We start from the raw sequence: 21104 nt of genomic DNA on the forward strand, positions 1-21104 counted from the left end.
ACCCCCCGGACCTCCTCTACTGCAATGCAGCACTCGGCCATCTGTTCCAGGGGGGTGAGCTGCAGCTTTGAAGGCATGGGGCCAGCCCCAGAGGTGTGGCTGTGTTCCCACCGCTGGGTCAATTTCTTCTTGAGGTTGCCTTTGAAGTCGTGCCACCTGCAATCAAAGTGTACATATTAATACATGTCACTCCTCATGTTTGCTGTAGCACCCATTGCAATCTGAAACATAATACAACATGTGCCTACTGACACCAAACTTACATTATATTCATTTTGAAAAACAACCCTTAGAAGATACAACCACAGTCACCCTACAATAACTATCAATTCAATGTCATGGCAAACATGTCTGTGCCTCCAAGCAACGTGACCACCCATTGACCAACTCCATCTAATATTGAATGTAAACATTACTGGACTTGTGCTGCTCAAATGTAACACACATGTACTTGCCTCTTCTTAACGTGCTCCGCCTCACGAACTTGTGGAGCCACCGCATTAATCTCCGCCGTTATCTCCTCCCAGATCTTCCATCTCCTTGTGTGTGTCAACTTTACCGGTGGGCACTCGCTCAAATCCCGTGCCCGGGTCACCAGGATGGCAAGCTCCTGCGGTTCATATGCCATGTTTCTGGTGGTTGGTTCCTCTGTTGCCCGATTGCGACCACGGCCACGACCACTGGCACCGCCACTGCCACTGGTACTGCCACGGCCACGGCCACCGGTTGCTGTACTTGAAGTGCTGGCCAGGCTACTCTGTTGGGAAGCCACCTGCTGTGTTCCCAATGATTCTGCTGATGCTGAGGATGGGCCAGCTGCCGATTGGCCTGATGTTGATGGCCCATCTGGCTGCTCTGGGTTGAGGGGGACATAGGTGGTGTTGGACTCCATGCGGGCCAAGAGGTTCTGCACCACCTGTTCTTCCTCTGACTCTTAGCCAGCCATGTTTGCAACAACTGTTTGCCTTTCTAGGACAACTTTAAATACTATTTCTGTAATTGGCGTTAATCAGCTGCAACCTGCGTTCCGTACGGCCGCGTTCCGTACGGCAGCGTCAACCGTGCGGCGCATACGGCACGCCCCTTGCTGTGGATAAATATTTCTCAAAAACCTGGCAAACTGAGTAAGTCTGATTTAGTAGCTAAATGCAGATTTGAATACCAATGACCAAATAAAACTGAGGTCACACATGAAATGTATATTTGAATGTACATCTGTACTGTGCACTTGTTTGGTATGTAGTACAACTGTCACTACCCATTCCATATGTAAATCCAGTCCACCACTTAGGCACAAGTAATCAGTGCTAGCATCCAAATCACATGTGAAAGCACTCCAAATTCAGGCTGGATGCTAGCTACTTTTCATTCCACCTCTGTAGTATGGGCCAGTAGAAGGTAAGTGTACACATGGCAGCATGGCCTAATTTTGGGAAAAGGTCTGGCACTATTTGCTATGTTTCTGCTGCATAGCTTTCATTTTAAAATAGCTGTTTAGTACCTTGTTGAGTTAGGTGTAAGTGTCTAGTGATGCAGACTATTTCACCTGTTGCTTATACCCATGTTTGGTGAATGTTATAGATTATATATAATGTGTTTCCATCTTATTTTACACTGTCTGTTTAGGATGGGTGTGCGATGCAATGGGTTAGCCGTCTGTTCGGGCGCATACACGCTGTTAGTGTAAAAATGAAAATAAAGTTAATACCAAATATCACTCTGATCAACCAATGACAGCACATGATTGTTTGATTTGTGCCATTGCTAAGATGGCGGCCTATGGCAGAGCAGCACCTTTCTCGCCAGCGGAGCTGAGGACACTGGTCTCCGTTATGGAGACCAGGCTGGGGCGGGCGGGCCCATTTATAACTAACCGCCAGAAGCGGAATGCTTATGCGGTGGCCCGCCGCCGCATATTCGCACGTACGCAGGTGCGGCGGACCATCGCACAGCTGGAGCGGTGGTGGTCCGACTTGAGATGTCGCCAGCCGGATTTGCTCCAGCAAATCAGGGCCAGCATAGCGAGATGTGAGTGTTTATACATTAAATGGCCATTTGTACATGATTGCTTACATGACCTTATTTAAGGCAATAAGGTCACCAGCCTGATCATGAGTGAAACATGGCATACACTATATGTGTGCTACTTCCTGTTTGACACCCTGTAATGGTGATAAAATATGTCATTGTGTAGGATTAATGTTTGTGATGCTTACAATGGCCCAAATGTCACAGCATACCTGCCATGTTACAGGCTGTGTTTTGTAAAGGCCACTAAGGAGCTGTTTGGCTGTACAATTATCAGTACTTATAATCTTTGCATTTATAGGTTGATAAGGCTTAATACAAATTACCACTAATTGGCACTTTTTTGTCTTTTCCCAAACACAGCACGGGAACGAGCAAGACAGGTCCGAGAAGACTCAGAGGCCTCCCAGGCCCAGGAGGATGCGGAGGCAGTAATGGCGGAGGAGGTTGCCATTGAAGAAGGGGTGGCGGAGGAAGTGGAGGAAGAGGAAAGGGAGGAAGTGGAGGAGGAGGGGTGGGCAGCGGAGGTGGTGGCAGTGGAGGACGAGGTGGCAGAAGAGGAGTAGGTGCCACATGTGGAGTCCACAGCAGAAGAGGAGGCCTGTGAGGTGGTGCAGGCACCAGAAATTGGTATGTATAGATAAAGATTCATTATTCCTTTTGTCATCTTCTATTTGCTTTGTAGCACTGGTGATTCAATTGTTTTTTTCTATACTATAAAGTGATAAAACAAACTGGGTAGCAACAGACACACTTAGGGGTTAGATAGGGTGGCCAAACCATCCCTTTCATCCTGGACACATATTAATGTCAGAGGTTGTGTGGATGGCTTTCATGTCGATTTTAAGTGCCACTGAACCTGTGTAGTTAATCTGTATCCTGGAAGAAAGTGATGACTTGCTCATGTAAGGGTTACATGTCTCTGCTGCAAGCATACAATCTGTAGCCTCATATAGGTGAGTAGAGTTTACTGGTGATTGATCTTTGTAAACTAGATTCAGTATGGCATAAATGGAGTATGGACAGGCGTGGCTTAGACTGGAGTAACAAGTGGTCAGTGCCCCTGGGCCCTCCTCTAGCTAACCACCCCCTGCGGTCTGCATGTATGTTTAGCACCATAATTGTGTGTTGATTTGGTCTTAGTAATGCTTTTGAGCATGGGAGTGGGTTAGTGCTGCAGCTTCCCCTAACTGGCATTATGACAATGATTTCTGGAGCAGACCATCAGCAGGCAAGCCATGCTTGATTGCACCAATGTACTGTGCATTCCTGAGAGTTGTGTAACTCCCCTGCCAGGCTCCATCATATAACAGACACTGAACTTTGTTAGCAGAATTGTGATTGGTGCAGCGCGTGACATGCTTCTCAGAGCTTAGTCATGGGTGGGTTTGGATTGAGAAGGAGCAGTATGACTGTGAGGTGTTCTACAGAGTAAAGGGTATAGGGCAAAAATCAGGCTTTCCATGTAGTATGTATGCATGTATGTATAGATGTATGTGTCATATATATAGTTATATATGTGTCTATATACATATATATATATATATATATATATATATATATATATATATATATATACACACACACACCTGTCACGGTGCATGGTTAAAATTTAGGTATGACTATGTTAAATGTATGCATGAATATCATTATTAATTTTTCCATTTTTATTTTGTCCACAGATGAGCCAGCCCAAGCACAAGAGGGTCTCCGTGGGGCCCTCTTACGTATAAGAGGACACTTGCGGCAGGTGCTGGTGGAATTAGACCAGCTCGTGGATGGGGATCTTTAATTATTTTGGGTTACAAAAATTGTTGCTTTGTAAATAAATTGTTTATTACAGTTTGAAGTTGTCTGTGTGTTTATTTAAAATGGGAAAGTATATGTGTAACTTGTTTATAATCGTTTAAATAAGCAAAATGTACATACTGTAGATAGATGTATGTTAGGTTCACATGCTGTAAGGGTTAAATGTGTGTAATGAATGTAGTAGGAATGTGGTTCAGTATAGATTAGGATTTAATTGATTGAAATAGATAACAATCCCTTTTTAATGAGGTTGCCTAATTGCCTAAGTGGGTCATGTGATCGCTGTGTGTACTCTGTAAAAAAGTGTGGTATTTAGCGTAAATACTCCGCATCGGTGCGTACGGACAGCTTCCCGTACGTTCTGACGCGGTAAGACCGTGCTTACGCTGGAAGACCGTGCAGAATCTGTACGTGTCCACCGCACACGCACGGTTTGTATGTCGTCCGTACACACGCCCTGTTCTTAAAGAGTGAGTCCGTCCGAATGCGGAGGACACGTGGGCGTTTCTATGGACGTTGGCCGTACGCCACCGCACAGCGTGGCGTGCGGACCGCACCGTAAGAATTCGGGAAAGTATGCACCGATCAGAATAAGGGCCCTTGTAACATAGCTATCACTGAGTGCTATTATGGCCTATCTACATCTTGTTGTTCTAATTCTGTAATGATGCCTACTTTGTATAATTCAGTAACCAATATTCTGATTCCGTGTGACAGCTATATACTTGCTTGGATGGAAGTTACGGCATTCAACATGGGGCAAGTGATGTGCATTGAAATACTGGAGGAACTAGACTACCGAACAAGCCAATATTGACTTTAATAGAGTGAATCCAGTTTTCTTGCCCTAGGTTTGAAATAAAGTATAATTAGCTAATTCTATTCAATCTTCAAAATAGCTCGTACTTAATTTTTTTCCAATATTCATTCTATCATCTACCCTTTCTATACTCTTTTCCTTTTGTGGGTCCCGATCTTTCAATTATGGATCTCATCTCTCTTTGAGTTGGGTGTAGTGGTCCTGTCTCTCCAAAGATAAGAGCCAAGGAGTCATCATCCATTATATCTAGCCTAGAGCTCGTAGCCAGGGATACCGGCATCTGTAACTAGATTTAAAGAAACGTCCTAGTTCAAAGCATTTTTTAGAAAAGGTCTCCAACCAATGATAACCATGGAAAGTGCAGTACGTATCATTCGATTTGTGATATCTGTGCAGTGATACATCTGCACCTTTTCAATTTTCCATTTTAATTTCAAGTTGCACCTGAAATGGGGCACATAGATGGGATCGGAGCACAGATACAGAAGTCATCATCATCAACCCACAGTAGATAATTGCATCTGCAAATCTACAAATAAACTAAAACAACTTCACCATCGAAGTCTGTGCCGAGCGACACATAGTTGTACACATTAGTCATGACGTGATCTGTACTGATGTCTAGAAACCAGTGGTAGAATGCTAATAATGTGTGATAATGCTCGTAAGCCTATACAATCATGTCTAGACTGTCTTTCAAGATTTTATGGTAACGCAATAATTTTATAAATTAATAAAATTCTTCATTATTCTTCCCAGGTGTTGTCGTCCAAGAAAAAAAGAAATCACTTTAAGTGCAAGGCTTACAGAAGTCCAGTATGTACACAAGGAATCCAACGGAGATAGATAAGGGCCAACAGGCTATTCCAAAAAAGAATGGAAACACTAAAACATTTTATAAGTTTGGGAGGATGCAAAGTATCAATCTGCTGTGGGTACAAAGGGGTAAATTAACTAAAATGGGAGTTCTAATGAAGATGGGATAAGATTCTATTATATTCTAGAATGTGCTAAATAAATAGATTTCACGTCTTAGTAAATTTACCCCTAAGTATCAATCTACGAAATTTAAATGGTAGTTTAATGATTCTCAGGTTTGCCGAAAACCACCTATTGGACCAGATATCTACAGTATCAGAGAGATATTCTATGGACGTATGAGCTGGATACATGGAAATCATTGTGTTTCTTAAAAATAATATATTTTATCCCTACAAACAGAGGTTTTAGCTGTTTTAGGGTGAATGTGGAGTTTAATCCTTTGAGGGCCAAGTGAATTTGTTAAAATAGGTGTGAAAATTGCCAAGCAAACATTTTTATTCATCATAATGACCCGTAATGTTACCTTTATATAGGAAATATACTCTTTTATTGCGTAACATTTTTTTATTTGAATTTATATAACAAATGTGAGCGATGCCGGCATTTTTAGCAGATATTTTGCACATTTCGCACAGAGATGTTGGCACTCAAAGGGTTAAATGAGGGAAATCTGTGAATTTCCATTTAAAAATTTTGGGGGAAAAGAAGGGCGCAATTCTTGGATACTTAGGACGCACAGGGCCCAAGTATTACTATATTAGTACTGGCTTTACATTAGTAAAACACACTCTAGATTGCAGCGGACATCCAGGTGCTCTTCTGCATAACATCATGTCACACATGCTCGTTCCGTGACTCAACCGTATCACACTGGTGGAATGTTTCCTCTACATCACCAATCTGAATATAGAAAAGAAAGAAATTTAATTTAAATATTTGAATAGGGGAAAACGATTCCTCAGGGACTCATATTTAAATAAGGAAATGTGTTTAAAAAATAAATTCTCACGCACTCAAATTCTATTTAGGATACTTGTGGAAACTTTACCGTAAACCACCACCTGGAAAATCCATGCATATGGCCAACTATTGCACGTTAGCTAAACAACACAGAAGTAATATTAGACCAATCAGACTTTGAATGGAAAGTTCTCAAACGCTACTTGAGCTGTCTTGTTTCTACTTATCCCCTGCTGTCTTCAACTTATTGCGTCTACATTTACATTTGGAAACACTTTATTTTTTGTATAAAATAGAATAGAGATATGCAGAATCTATATAGATAATACTGGTCCAAATAAACTTCACTAATGGTGCGTGTAACCAGGGGATGCATTTAACCAGGGGATTGACAGCATACCGTGTATTAATTGCCAGCACAGGGCCTGATTCTGGTTGGCATATTTAGCAGCTTACCGAGCACCAGAGAGGCCGTCCTGCCGAATGGCTGCCTGACCCAACCCCCCCCCCCCACCCGCGAGCGGCACCGTTTCCCCTGTACCGAAGACACATCCCTTCGCATGCCGCTGCTGCAGGAGAAATCATTTGAGGGTTGCGGCCATCGAAGGATTTCGCCTGCATTCGCAAATAAAAGTCAGTCTGAACTGACTTTTATTTGCGGGGGGTGGGACGAAGACAGGACGGGCTGCTGACGTCATGTGACATCAGCTGGCCACCCCCGGCAGGCATCGGCTCACCCGCGTACCCATGGAAACACCCAGCATTTTCATTGGGACACTAATAAAACACTAGGCTCAGAACCGCCACCGCCCCATCCCTCCCTCCCTGCTGCGAACGGCTCAGTGAGTGTATAGCGCAGAAGAATTTTATGAGATCAGAGGGCTTGTGTGCAGGGTCTGTTTGGACCCCCTCCTCACTGGCAGCACCAAAAGTCTACAGTGCATTTTTAGGTCTCCAGGAACATGGTGCCCCTCATAGGCAAACACAATGGGGGTTCCAGAAACCCCCCTCGTCTTGGCAAGTGGCTCAAATTATGACAACAACAGCAATGGTATGCAATACGACAAGTAGAGATGCCACCACATCATGCAGTTTAAGGAACAGAGCATATAGTAACTGTTGCACATGACCACTGGTAGCAGCTTCTTCTACCATGTTTGTTGTGTGTGAGTTCTCAATGAGTGCACTGGACCAGAGAGCAGCTACCAGGAAGAAGAGACTGGAGCCTTAAAATAAGGTGGGAGGATGCGTGCTTAGAAATTGCAGTACTGGTTCTATTATGTTTGTGTATTTATTAATTATGTTATTTATAACCTTTCCCTGACTACATTTATATTATTTAAATGTCTGATAAAGTCTATAGTATATAAACCATCAATAGTTTTAAATATTAATACTGTATTTCATACAGAATCCGGTGTACAAAAAGACAAATGTTTACATTACTGTATCAAGTTTCATTACCAGGTCCTTCTACTGCTCCACCAGAAATGTGCTGCAGCATTTTCTCAGTGATTTTTGTTCTACAGTGCCGGCAGACACAGGTATCCAAAAAAGATAATACTTTTGCGTGCAGGCTGTGCGGCGTGGGCCTCCTGAACCTGTTCTAGATATGCCAGAGTGTTAGTGGTTTAAAAGTTACGTTTAACCTGCACATTAAGGAATAACAGTCATGTGCTTTTTTTTTATTGTTATACTTTAAAATGATCAAATGACCTGATGTCAAATTGGTGCATTCTATCTATTGTTATATTCAATTGTCTTTAAGTTTTTTTATTGCTATAGAAAATATACAAAATCAAGGACACTACAAGTGCCATAATGCACAGTGTAAAATACAATGGCCCTGAGAAGATTTGCCATTCATTATTCAATCATGGGCATTTCCACCCATTTTTGAGTACACTCTTGCCCATGCCATTTCACTTATTTTGGGGGGGGAATCGTCATGGGTGAAAACATCCTCAAAAACGGCCGCAAATTCGCCAAAACCGCATGATTTTGCATCAATTTCGCGATTCATGCAGTTTTTGCCAATGCTGGATTTTTTTTAACCTGGTAAAAAATTTCAGCTGGGATTGAATACAGTCCAATGAGGTAAAAGGAAAGAAATAAGTACAATTATAGGAATGGATCAAGGATGCCTATGGATGCCTCTGAGACCACCGATAATCCAACAAAACGGATAATCCGGTACTGCGCTAGAAGCAAGACTGCCGCATTATCTGTAGTTTTCCCGTTTCTTCTTCCGGGTCTTCTTTAGAATCTGGCTTAATTACTGCAAATCCCATTTTCTGCTGCTAGTGAAATGAATATGTTATCTTCGTTTGTATGCTATAATACATGACCGTCATGTAGGAAAACATATGCACTCCTTATCAATGTACCATATGCATTGTGAGGCTGAACCGAGATCAGCTCAGGATAAGTTGACCTGAGATCTATGCTGAGCTCACAAGAACTGATTGGTATCCGCATATGTTGTACAGTAGGGTAAAGTGAAAGTGAATGATGAGCGATAGGGAGCATAGAGAGGCAGAGGGGAGGGAGGTGCTGTGTGCTGCCAGAGAGGGAGTGAGTGTACTGTGATATGCAAGGGAGTCACTAGAATTATACAGTGCCTTTTAAAAGTATTCACACACACACACACACAAATACACACCCTTGGCATTTTTCATGTTTTGTTGCCTTAACACAGCAAAAAAAATACACCAGAAAGGAATAAACGTACACAGCACAATTATCACAAAGCGAGTAGGATACAATTAATACTGTACATTTAGTAATACATGATTATGCATATAATAAGACCAATTGATGAAAGTGGCACATAGAACCATTTATAACGGTTATGGGAAGTGATCGCCCCTTCTTTTGCCTTCACTTAGGATCCTGTTCCTATAAAGGACTTCAAATGTTGTTTTTGCAAATGCTCGGAGGTATAAGTTAAAAAGAAATGGACAGTCTTGGTATAACCATTCACAATTCGTGGGAGTCCATCTTCAAAAGGTGCTTGGATTTGCCCAGAGGAGTGGTGCCAGCTGGATAGATGTCCTCTAGTGGTGCTCGTTTGGTGGTGCCAATATGCAGCCTGGTTCAGGTATCCGATTGGAAGGAATTTATTTTTTGTAGCTCAACAATGGCCACAGTAATGAGGTGTCACAGCCTGTTTCGTGTTTCGCTGGGGTACCCCCAGCTTTTTCAAAGGTACAGTATCTTCCCATATGCTGGTACTTTAAATTTATACCCTGGCCAATATGGCCGCTAATTACTGCACGTGTGTATGGTTATGGGTTATTCATTTACAACTTTAGTACATGATTTTTATTATATATGTAAACATAAGTAAACAGGGCTGCCACTAGGAATTTTTGGGCCCGGGACTGATTTCCAGCCAGGGCCCCTCTGGGTCCCCCCATCTCCCCTCCCTCCCCATCCCCCCTCCCTTCACTTACCACCCAACTCCTGCTTCAGGTCCCGAAGCACAAGCTTCTTCAATGCAGGATGCCGGCGGCCAATTAAAATGCAACACCGGCTGGTGAGCCAATCAGAGCTCATGTACTGGCAGCCGCTCTGATTGGCTAATGGTACATGAGCTCTGATTGGCTCAAAAGCCGGTGCAGCATTTTAATTGGCCGCCGTTGTCCTGCATTGAAGAAGCAGGCAGTACAGTGGAGGCAGTCGGGGGAAGGGGGGGTAAAATGAGCTGTCTGGGCCCTTCCAGAGGCTGGTGCCCAGGACAGCTGTACCCACAGCACCCCCTTGTTAGTGGCCCTGTAAGTAAAAGCAGAAAAAGTAGAAGGCAGACATAGAAAAATAATATTTCACAATAAGTATTGATATACATAAACCCCCATATTATTATTGGCAGGTGGTATTGGTCATGTGATATAAATATTATGTCATGTGACCGCTTTTTTGGGGGGGAGTATATCTCCTTTATTGCGGCCTTATACTGATTAAGGGTAGCATTTTTTTTACCTTCCTGCCTTAAAAAAGAAAGGGGTGAAGGACATCCTCGCTCACCTTAATATTCCCAGTTGATAGGCTGGTGATCCCACAGTATTCAATTCACAGACATCAGTCCGGTCACGTAACCTCCGCAATCCAGAAGTGCGCTATGAGTGACTTACTTCCGGATTGGGGTGGAACGCTATTCTGGTCAGGTGGTCGGGTCATGTGCACTTCTCTGACCAGGTGAATCTATGGGGGAAGGTTGAATATGCAAAAACAACATTTGAAAGTCCTTAATAGGAACAGGATCCTAAGTGAAGGAAAAAGAAGGGCGATCACTTCCCATAACCGTTATAAATGGTTCTACAGATGGAGCACCTCTTAGCTGGTGCCGGGCTGGTGGCAGCTAGCGGGGGCTGGCGGTTGGTGACCCGACTGCCAGACCACCGCTGAATGACAGCGGCTCCATCTGTATGTGCCACTTTTTAAACATTCATTTATTTTCAATTCATCAATTGGTCTTATTATTTGCATAATAACGTATTAATAAATGGATTCATTTTATCCTACATGCCGTGTGATAATTGTGGTACATTTCCTCAAAAGCGCAGAAAATGGCTGCCCCCGTACTGCAGACAGTTTTTGAGGATGCTAGAGGAAGCGGAGGCCTCCTCTAGCATCCTTAAAAACGGTCTGCTTTATGGGGGCAGCCATTTTCTGAGTGACACATTTTTAATGGCAGCAGGAGCCGGGAGAGCAGGGAGAGCCGGACCACAGACTGATTCGCCGGCGGAAGGTCCCGGGGCAGCCAGATGCAGTGGTCGAGGTGGGGGGGGGGGGGGGGCACAAAGGATTTGTGGCAGAGGGGAGAATTTTTCATAGTTACGCCACTGCTGACTAGCCCTTAACTATATACTGCTGCTCATTAGAAGGGTAACCCACCGTATTGCCTGTTATAATATCCAGCAGGTTATTACTGTATTTTTGTTTTTTAATTATTTTGTTGCCTCACAACCTAGAATTAAAATGGCTTGTTTGAAGGTTTGCATCATGTCATGCACAGGACAAGCCCATAACTGAAGATGCTATTTTTTTATTTTTATTATTATTGTGAAGCAAACAACAAGAGGACAAAATAACAGAAAACTTCAGTGTTCATAACTATTCACCCGCCAAAAAGTACTGAAAAAAGTGGCTTTGGATAAGTCTCTATGAGATTGCCACTGGGATTTGTGTTCTTTCTTCAAGGCAAAACTGATGGTTTCCACTTGTGAACAGCAATCTTCAAGTATGACTACAAATTGTCAATTGGATCGAGATCTGGCTTTGACTTGGACATTCCAACACATGTAAATGTTTCCCCTTAAACCACTCGAGTGTTGCTTTAGCAGTATGCTTCAGGTCATTGTCCTGCTGGAAGGTGAACCTCCGTCCCAGTCTCAAATCACAGACAGACTGAAACAGGTTTTGCTCAATAATATCCCTGTATTTAGCATTATCCATCTTTTCCTCAACTCAAATCAGTTTTTTCCTGGCCCCTCTAATAAAGGCCAGCTCTATGCGGTCCCATGCGAGGGCACACCAGTCTCTGTGGTGGAACTCTGTAGCTTCTTCACGGTTACCTTTGGTCTCTCCGCTGCCTCTCTGATTAATGCCCTCCTTGCCTGGTCTGTGAGTTGTGGTGGGTGGCCCTCTCTTGGCAGGGTTGTTGTGGTACCATGTTCTATCCATTTGAAGATGATGGATTTGATGGTGCTCCGGGTAATCATCAAAGATTTGGATAATTTTTTTTAGAACCCAACCCTGACTTGTAGTTCTCAACAACTTTGTCCCTGACCTGTTCGGAGAGCTCCTTGGTCTTCATGGTGCGATGCCTCCTGCGTAGTGGTGTTGCAGCCTATGAGGCCTTTCAGAAAAGGTGTGTTTATACGGACAGATCATGTGACACTTAGAATGCACACAGGTGGACTTCACTTCACTAATTATATGACTTCTGAAGGTAATTGGTTGCACCAGAATTTTTGAGGGGCTTCATAGCAAAGGGGGTGAATACACATGCATGTGCCAACATTCAGATTTTTATTTTTAACCATTCTTTTAAAAATGTTTATATATTTTTCTCATTTCACTTCACCAACACTGACTTTTTTTGTGCAGATCCATCACTTAAAATTCAGATGAAAAAACAACAACATTTAAATTACAGGTTGTAATGTAACAAAATAGGTAAAAAGCCAAGGGGGTGTGAATACCTTTGCAAGGTACTGTAGCTGTCCATGCTGGGATTGCTCTTTAGAAGGTTTGAGGACAGATTTACTAAACCTTAGAGGGCCCCATTTATCACCATCTCCATCTGAGGATTCTAATAATATCAGCCAAACTATATGTACCAATTATCGCATGCAGGGACATAGCTTAATGTAAAGCTCTGTCCCTGTGATGGGTCTCCGCAGCACCATTGGGCAGCCACTGATACCACCGCCGTCGGCACCCAGCTTCCTGCCAGGATTTCCAACCCCCAGGGATCGTCCTGCAGCACTGCCCGGGCGTCGGGGCTTCCTTATCCTATGACTCCTGGTGCAGTAAAGTAACCTGCCGCTTTGCAGTGCCACTTTACTGCACCAGGGGTCACAGCGCAGCAGGAGGCCCTGGGGATCAGCACCTCTCACCGGAGCCGCGATCCCCGGACCCAGTTTTTTACACTGTGATCCATTGGACACACACAGTTGATCACTCTGACCCCACGCCTGCACAGGAGCAGAGAAAGCTGTGCAGAAGCCCAGAAGCCCTGTGATTCGCCAGCTGAAGCTGGTGTTATTATCACAGGGCCCAACGCAATTTTTTTTTTCACTTTTTTATTAGGAAATTTGACCAGCCCACATTTCCCCTTATACGTTTGGGAATTGCCCTGCTTACTGTGCGCATACGCGGCCATTCAATAATCAGCAGGGCTGCAGCCCTTGAGAATGGGTCTGAATCAAGCCCAAAGTACAGATGGGTAAAGTACCAGCTAATCAGCTCCTAACTGTCATGCTACAGGCTCTGTTGGAAAAATGACAGGGAGATGCTGGTTGGTAGTTTGTCTCTCTCGACTTTATTACTCTCTATATTTACACAACGCACAACTTTACCACCACCAACGTGTCTGCATCTCCTAGTCTCTCCCAAAATGGCCGCCACCTCCTCTAGAACATTTAATAACTGTCTCCTGTAAGGTGGTGACCATTTTGAGAGGCACAATTTTAATGGGGCAGGTAAGACGGGAGCACAGACAAGTATCTGCAAGTCCAGGTAGGGGTCTAGCAATAGCCTCCAAGCATGGGACCCCTCACCACACTCCGGGCACAGTAGTCCGCTCCACTCTGTTTGCTCACTGACTCGCACATGGCCGGTTGCCCCTGGCTGCAAAGTCAGGCACAGGACGAGCATGTTTCGGGTTGCATCGGCTGTGGGTGACACCACGCTGCTGTCACGGCCCTCCCCCAGAGCAGTCCAGACACGGATTGTCCGAACCGCTCCCAGAAAATTGCCACCCTCCACCGATCGCCTGCGATTGCATTTTCAGGGCTCGCTCATGCGCACTTCGGCGTGTGCTCATGCGCAGAAGTGCGGAAATTTCCAAATAGCCATTTTCGCACTTCTGTGCATGGGTCTGAATCAGGACCAAAGTCTGAGACTAATCTTCCTAACAAACAACAGAAACAATAGAGACACCTGCTGGATATAACTGAAATATGAAATTTCAAATGCACAGTAAAAAATACCCCTTATACGTAAAATAAACATTTATTGCTAAAGTCATTCTGCTTCACCTATTCAATGGTATTTTCAGTTGTGGAATAAATCCGTGGAAGCCAGAGGGGCAGTGCAGAGAAACACATGGGGGGTAGCTGCCAAGCCGGCACAGCCATCAGAGATTACCGGAGACTGGACCATGCTTAGGAGGAGGAAGAGGAGGGAGCGCAAACATCTCCGGTGACCACAACTGAATTCATTTCAATAATGTTCTCATCACTGAGCGCGTTTAGTCTTTGTCTTTATCAGAGTAACAGGAACCCTGAATAATATTCTATTAACCTCTCCATGCTGGGGCTGCATTCATTCTCCTGTATGTGAATGGTCAATTTCATCCCCACAGGGGGGGTCAGGTTGTTAAACTGGGGAAGATTATAGGAAATAGTTATCTCCATGCTGCCCATTACACGCTCCAGCGCCCACTCACAGGCTGCTTACATTAGCCTCTTCCTGTGATGTAATAAAGGACTCACTCACACACATGTACAACTGAGCCTTGCACATGTACCACACACTCCACGGGCATCATTTGTATACTATGCTCTGCCTCAGCATCACGCATCTACTACGTGCTGCCTGTACATAACATGTGCGCTACGCACTCTCTGAGCAACACACATGTACTATGCATGGCAACGGCATCACATGTTAACTACACGCATGCACTATGTAATGTTTGAACATCACACATGGGGGGTGATTCAACACCGCCCACTATGCAGCGGTCGTTCGCTGCTTAGCAAGAGGTTTGATACTGCCTGCCTCCTGGCCGAACGCCAGCCCCCTCACCGCCGAATCCCGCTCGGTAACATGTGAGGGGATGTACGCGAACACATTTCCTCGCATGGGGCCCAAGAGGGCAGATATCATTTGATGGGTGCAGGCCATTGAATGGTTTCTCTCCCCATCACATGACGTCAGTGTCCGCCGAAGAGGGGGTGGGCACTGATGTCTTGTGACGCCAGCCGCAGGAATCAGCCCCCCTTGGGTTCCAGGAGAAGGATCGGCATTTTCATGAGGACACCCATAAAACCCTGGGTGTTTCCCTCCAGACCCATGACCTCGGCGCTGTGGGACAGTAATGCTAACATTACACCGTCCTCCCCAGCATCCTGCATGTTCTAGGCACTTCCTAAGCATCACACATGTTCTATGGTAAAGCTTAGATGCCAGGGAGTTTTATATGTGCAGATGTTCAATCAGGAAGTGAAGTCTCCCTGCTGCGCTAAGACAGAGGTACATTACTTTATAATGGGGAAGTGCGGCTCCTGGAGGTAGAATGAGACGCACTCTCCAAGCAAATAATGAGGGAGATGTATTAAGCCATAAAGGGGCCGATTTATCATTCAATGGGGCAGATGTATTAAGCCTGGTGAAGAGATAAACTGGAGATAAAGTGGAGAAAAAGTGGAAGGAGATAATGCACCAGCCAATCAGCAGTGTTTGAAATATGACAGTTGGAAGTTGATTGGCTGGTGCGTTATCTCCTTCCACTTTTTCTCCACTTTATCTCCAGTTTATCTCTTCTCCAGGCTTAATACATCTGCCCCATTATTTGCTGCTAAATCCTCGAAAAAAAGTGTTAGCCGCAAATATTAAGTATCACCAGAATGTATGTAGGAGGGACCGTAGCAGGAATCTTCAGTGCCTGCTGCGATCCCTTCTGTACCGCCGCCAGCCGCCTCCCCCATAGGTTTTTATGTAGCAACATCACTTCGGGTCCTATCTAAGGATGGCGGTTGCCCATTGTAGCTTATGGGCTAGACACCACACTGCCGGTGGGGCACTGCCGGCGGCAAACCACGCATGCGCAGATCCCCTGGTACCTGTCTGAGAGCCCTGTCCCTCCGTGTGCAGGATGATACATCCCCGCAATAGGATCGCATGTTACAATGAGATCCTGGGCAGTCATAACCCACCCAGATCGCATTGTAAATGGGCCCTAAATAAATAAATGGGCCCTAAAAAGAGAAAAATGTGAGGCTGATAATGAGTGATAAATGTCCAGTTAAACAGCTCCTAACTGTCATGTAATCAGTTAGAAGCTGAATTTCTGCGCTGCACAATGTAAACTGAATTATTAGGAGGGAAACAACAATAAATGACGGAATACATGTGGGAGACCGGCGGTCGGGATGCAGGTGGTGAGTAGGACAACAGTGGCAGAATCCCAACAGGGGCTGGAGGTGTGTACTTACCCTGCCCCTACCCCTCTAATCTATATACCTACTGTGCCACCCAGAGGCAGAACTCTGGGAGGCAATGGAGTCATCTGCCGCCGGGCTCCTGCTCCCAAGGGGGCACCTCTACTCCCCTGTGAGTTTAAATCAGTTATTTAAAAGCCAACGATATTGCTTCTGTGGCTGAGTTCTTAAAGATATATGTGTTCTCTATCTATCTATCTATACATATATATATATATATATAGGGTTGTGTGTGTGTGTGGGGGGGGGGGCACCAATATGTATCTTGCCTCCGGGCAACTGTAACGAACTTACGCCACTGGTGCCACCCCCTATTATAGCCCTGGCTACATAGACAAAAGGAGATAGATAGATAGATAGATAGATAGATAGATAGATAGATAGATAGATAGATAGATAGATAGATAGATGTCTGCTGCCAGCCCCTGGTGCCCATATCACGAGTTCATTAGCATGTTAATGCCCAGAGTTCTCATGGCCCCATGCCCGCTGTCCTGGGTGCGTGCACCCAGTGATCCTACTATTCGCAGTGGGTGCACATGCACAGTAACAAAACATTGGTCCCCGTGCGAACAAACACACTTTGTGAACGGACCTGAATGATGTCCTATATGTGTGTGTGTATGCACATGCCTGTGTGTGTTTGTGCGCGTCTGTGTGTATCTGTGTGTGTGTATCTGTGTGTGTGTGTATCTGTGTGTGTGTGAGTGTTTATCTGTGTGCGTGTGTGTGTGTGTGTATTTGCTCACACTCACAGTAAGGGTTACACTATGGCAGCTGACTCCTGTCCTCATACAGTTATTATCCTGCAGGTTGCAGCCTGGCCCTGGCATGAGAGGAGCAATTGCTAATCGGATTGTGTCCGCCCTGGTAATCTCAGCTCACAATGCTCCGAGCTGGCTCTCTGCAATATCACTAATGTCCCTTGTATTGGCTGCATTAGACAGATGTTCGGAGTCTCTCTGTATCTCTCAATCTGATCCCCCTTAATACTTTCACTACCATTAAGTCCACAATCCCCCTTTTACTTTTTCTGCAATCTGGCATCGCTGGGTGCAATAGGTTGTGCTTGTCTTATACTATATGGAAAGCAAATGATGCCCTTCAACAGTTCTGGAAGAGAAGAGACCTTAAGGAGAGAGAGCGAAGGCAGAAGTGTATAAAGAGATGGAGAGAGAGAGTGAGGAAATCAGGAAGGAGGAGAGATAAGGAGGAGAGATGAGAGGGGGAGAGTAGAAGGATAGAAACAGAAATCAGAGAGAAGAGAGGAAGGTAGTGAAAGGAAATAATTAAAAGAGAGTTCGAGAGATAAATGGAAGAATGAAAATAAAGAGTAGGAAGTATATATATAGAGATGGAGGGAGGGGAGGAGGGAGTATAAAATGACAGAGGGGGAATGATAGAGAGAGAGAGAGAGAGAGAGAGAGAGAGAGAGAGAGAGAGAGAGAGAGAGAGAGAGAGAGAGAGAGAGAGAGAGAGAGAAAGAAAGAGAGACCAAGTTATACCACAGTGTTACTCACCTGCATTGGTAGCAGACCATGTCTATCCTGCATTGGTAGCAGACCATATCTCACCTGCATTGGTAGCAGACCATATCTCACCTACATTGGTAGCAGACCATATGTCACATGCATTGGTAGCAGACCATATCTCACCTGCATTGGTAGCAGACCATATGTCACATGCATTGGTAGCAGACCATATGTCACCTGCATTGGTAGCAGACCATATCTATCCTGCATTGGCAGCAGACCATATCTCACCTACATTGGTAGCAGACCATATGTCACCTGCATTGGTAGCAGACCATATCTCACCTGCATTGGTAGCAGACCATATGTCACATGCATTGGTAGCAGACCACATGTCACCTGCATTGGCAGTAGACCATATCTCACCTACATTGGTAGCAGACCATATCTATCCTGCATTGGCAGCAGACCATATCTCACCTGAATTGGTAGCAGACCATATCTCACCTACATTGGTAGCAGACCATATGTCACCTGCATTGGTAGCAGACCATATCTATCCTGCATTGGTAGCAGACCATATCTCCCCTGCATTGGTAGCAGACCATATCTCACCTGCATTGGTAGCAGACCATATCTCACCTGCTGAGTATGTGAATAATAATTGTACCAACTGTCCATAATACAGTCTAATGTACTCGCCATCTGCTGTTGCACACACTGCTCCCTACCTGGCCAGGTGATCAATGTGTGTCTCAGGATAACCCCAGTGCCCCCTGTCAGCTGACCCGCCCCTGCACTGCAGGCAGGATTTATGCCCCATCTCTTTGGTGTGTCCCGGAGCCTTGAAGCTGGATGTGTGAGTGTGCACTCCTGCCTCACCTCCCCTGTCCCCCTTCTCCCACCAGCCCGCAGAAATGAAACACATCTGCTGCTGTGTCTCCTTATATTTCCCAACGTCTCTCACACTATTGTCTGCTGCAGTTTCTGCAATGTGTAAAGTGGAAACACATGCCCCACACTCTGTACCTCGGGTAACCCCCATTGCCCAGCTCCAGCTGTAAATTAAATGTCATTGTTTCTGCGTGTATCTAGTGCTATTCTTCATTAGCACAAGAGCGCATTGTGGCTAAATTCTATCACTTCCATGTGACTGGCCAACAGGCAGAGATCAATGCGGGGGAGATCTATAAATCAGCCCTCGTGTCAGGACAAATCAAAATAATGCTTCTATTATTTCAATCGATAAACCCTTTTTATGCACAGCATCTGATGCCGCTCTATTTGTGTATGTGAGTGTGGTGTGTACCCCCCCTCCCCCCCTCCTCTGTGTACAAACAAACCATTCATATAGTTCTGTCACTGTCACTAAATAAGTCACTAAATTCCAGGAGCTGACAAAACAGGACCTCGGTGACGTCACCCAAGCGTGATGTTACGGGACCCGATACTGTTCTCCTGATGATGACGCGTCCACTTGTGATTGTTTTATTTATTCTATTTTGAAAATAAAATAAACATAAACACAAATCAATAAACATAAAATGTCCTTGAGGTGTTGGAACCCCACGTTGCAGCCTTGGCACTGCCCCAGACACATAGGACAGGGCGTTTTTTTTTTTTTTTTTTAGACTTTATTTAGCAGAGATTATTTTGCAAATAGGGTCTAAGACCTAGAAGAGGAACGTGCGCATTTTTACAGCACAGCCCCATCTGTCTGATATCAGGAAATAATCCTCGATCACATTTCCCAATCTATTTCTTTCCATTGGAAAAAAAGGAGAAGGGTTTTAATCATCTTTTCTTGAGCAAGATCTCTACAGCCGGCGTATTTATCGCATCAATTAAACAGATGCTATTTACTATTCATTCTAAAATTAAAAAAAGAAAAAAAAATTGAACGTTCCATTTCTGTTTTTTTTTTTTTTAACAAATTATATTTCGTGTCAGTCCTTAAAGGGTTATAAAGGGTTATAAAGGGTGAGCGTTGTATAGTCTTTAGGTAGACGTTGATGCAATGAAAAAAAAAAAAAAAAAAAACAAGAACAGACACAGACGTGTATATAATATATATATATATATATATATATATATATACACAAACACAAGTGTGTATATGTGTGTGTGTGTGTGTGTGTGTGTGTGTGTGTGTGTGTGTGTGTGTGTGTGTGTATATATATAAATAAATATACATATGTACACGTGCGTATGTGAGTGTATTAATAAATATAAATATGATAGAAGATAGATAGATAGATAGATAGATAGATAGATAGATAGATAGATAGATAGATAGATAGATAGATAGATAGATAGATAGATAGATAGATAGGATTCCACGTAGGAAAATGAAAGCCGTCTTTATGAGCCCTCCACGTTTTCCGCTCCGGTAACTAACATTTGGCCGGTTACAGTAAGCAGAGGGTGTGCATGTAATATACGGCCAGTGCCTCGTTTATTGCGCCTGATGAGGGCTGTTGAGTGCTCGCCAGGGTCACTAAAGGGAATTTAAAGGAAGCATGAATTTTACATAAAAGACGCAAAGATTGTCATTTTGTATTTTTTTTGTATTCCATACAGCGAGTTTAAAGTGTCAAATACGAATTTACTTTTCTTTGCCTTAAATCCCATGTATAATGCAGATCTTAACACCGCCAGTCAGCTATGTTTGTTTATAAATAATATTGTAAAATTATATAAATATATATATATATATATATATATCTTTACACACACATATATATATATATATATATATATATATATATATATATCTTTACATATATAAGCAAACAATCTGAGGTTACGTAAAAAAAAATACTACGATAGGGCAAAATTGGGATCTATTGGCGGTAGTAAGAAAAAGGGTAAATTAATTTTAATTGTATGGCTGGAGCATGCTAATGCTGGTGCAATATATATATATATATATATATATATATATATATATATATATATATATATATATATATATATATATATAATGACTACATAATAAAGGGAGAATGAAACATTAAGGAGAACTGGATAGCAAAATTCATTTTTTATTAACATGAAAAATAAACATCGAGGCTACAAAACGGAAAAATACTAAGTTATCATTAATCGGTTCATGCATTGAAATGATTACTGTACGATATAAGATTAGCCGGTCTAGGAAATAACATGTACAAATAGATAATATAAGGTACCCTTGATAAATATGTGCAATGCTAATCTAATTAGTACTAAAACAAAAAT

Source organism: Crinia signifera, chromosome 1 (genome assembly GCF_055691185.1).
Source record: "Crinia signifera chromosome 1, ASM5569118v1, whole genome shotgun sequence".
NCBI lineage: Eukaryota > Metazoa > Chordata > Amphibia > Anura > Myobatrachidae > Crinia > Crinia signifera.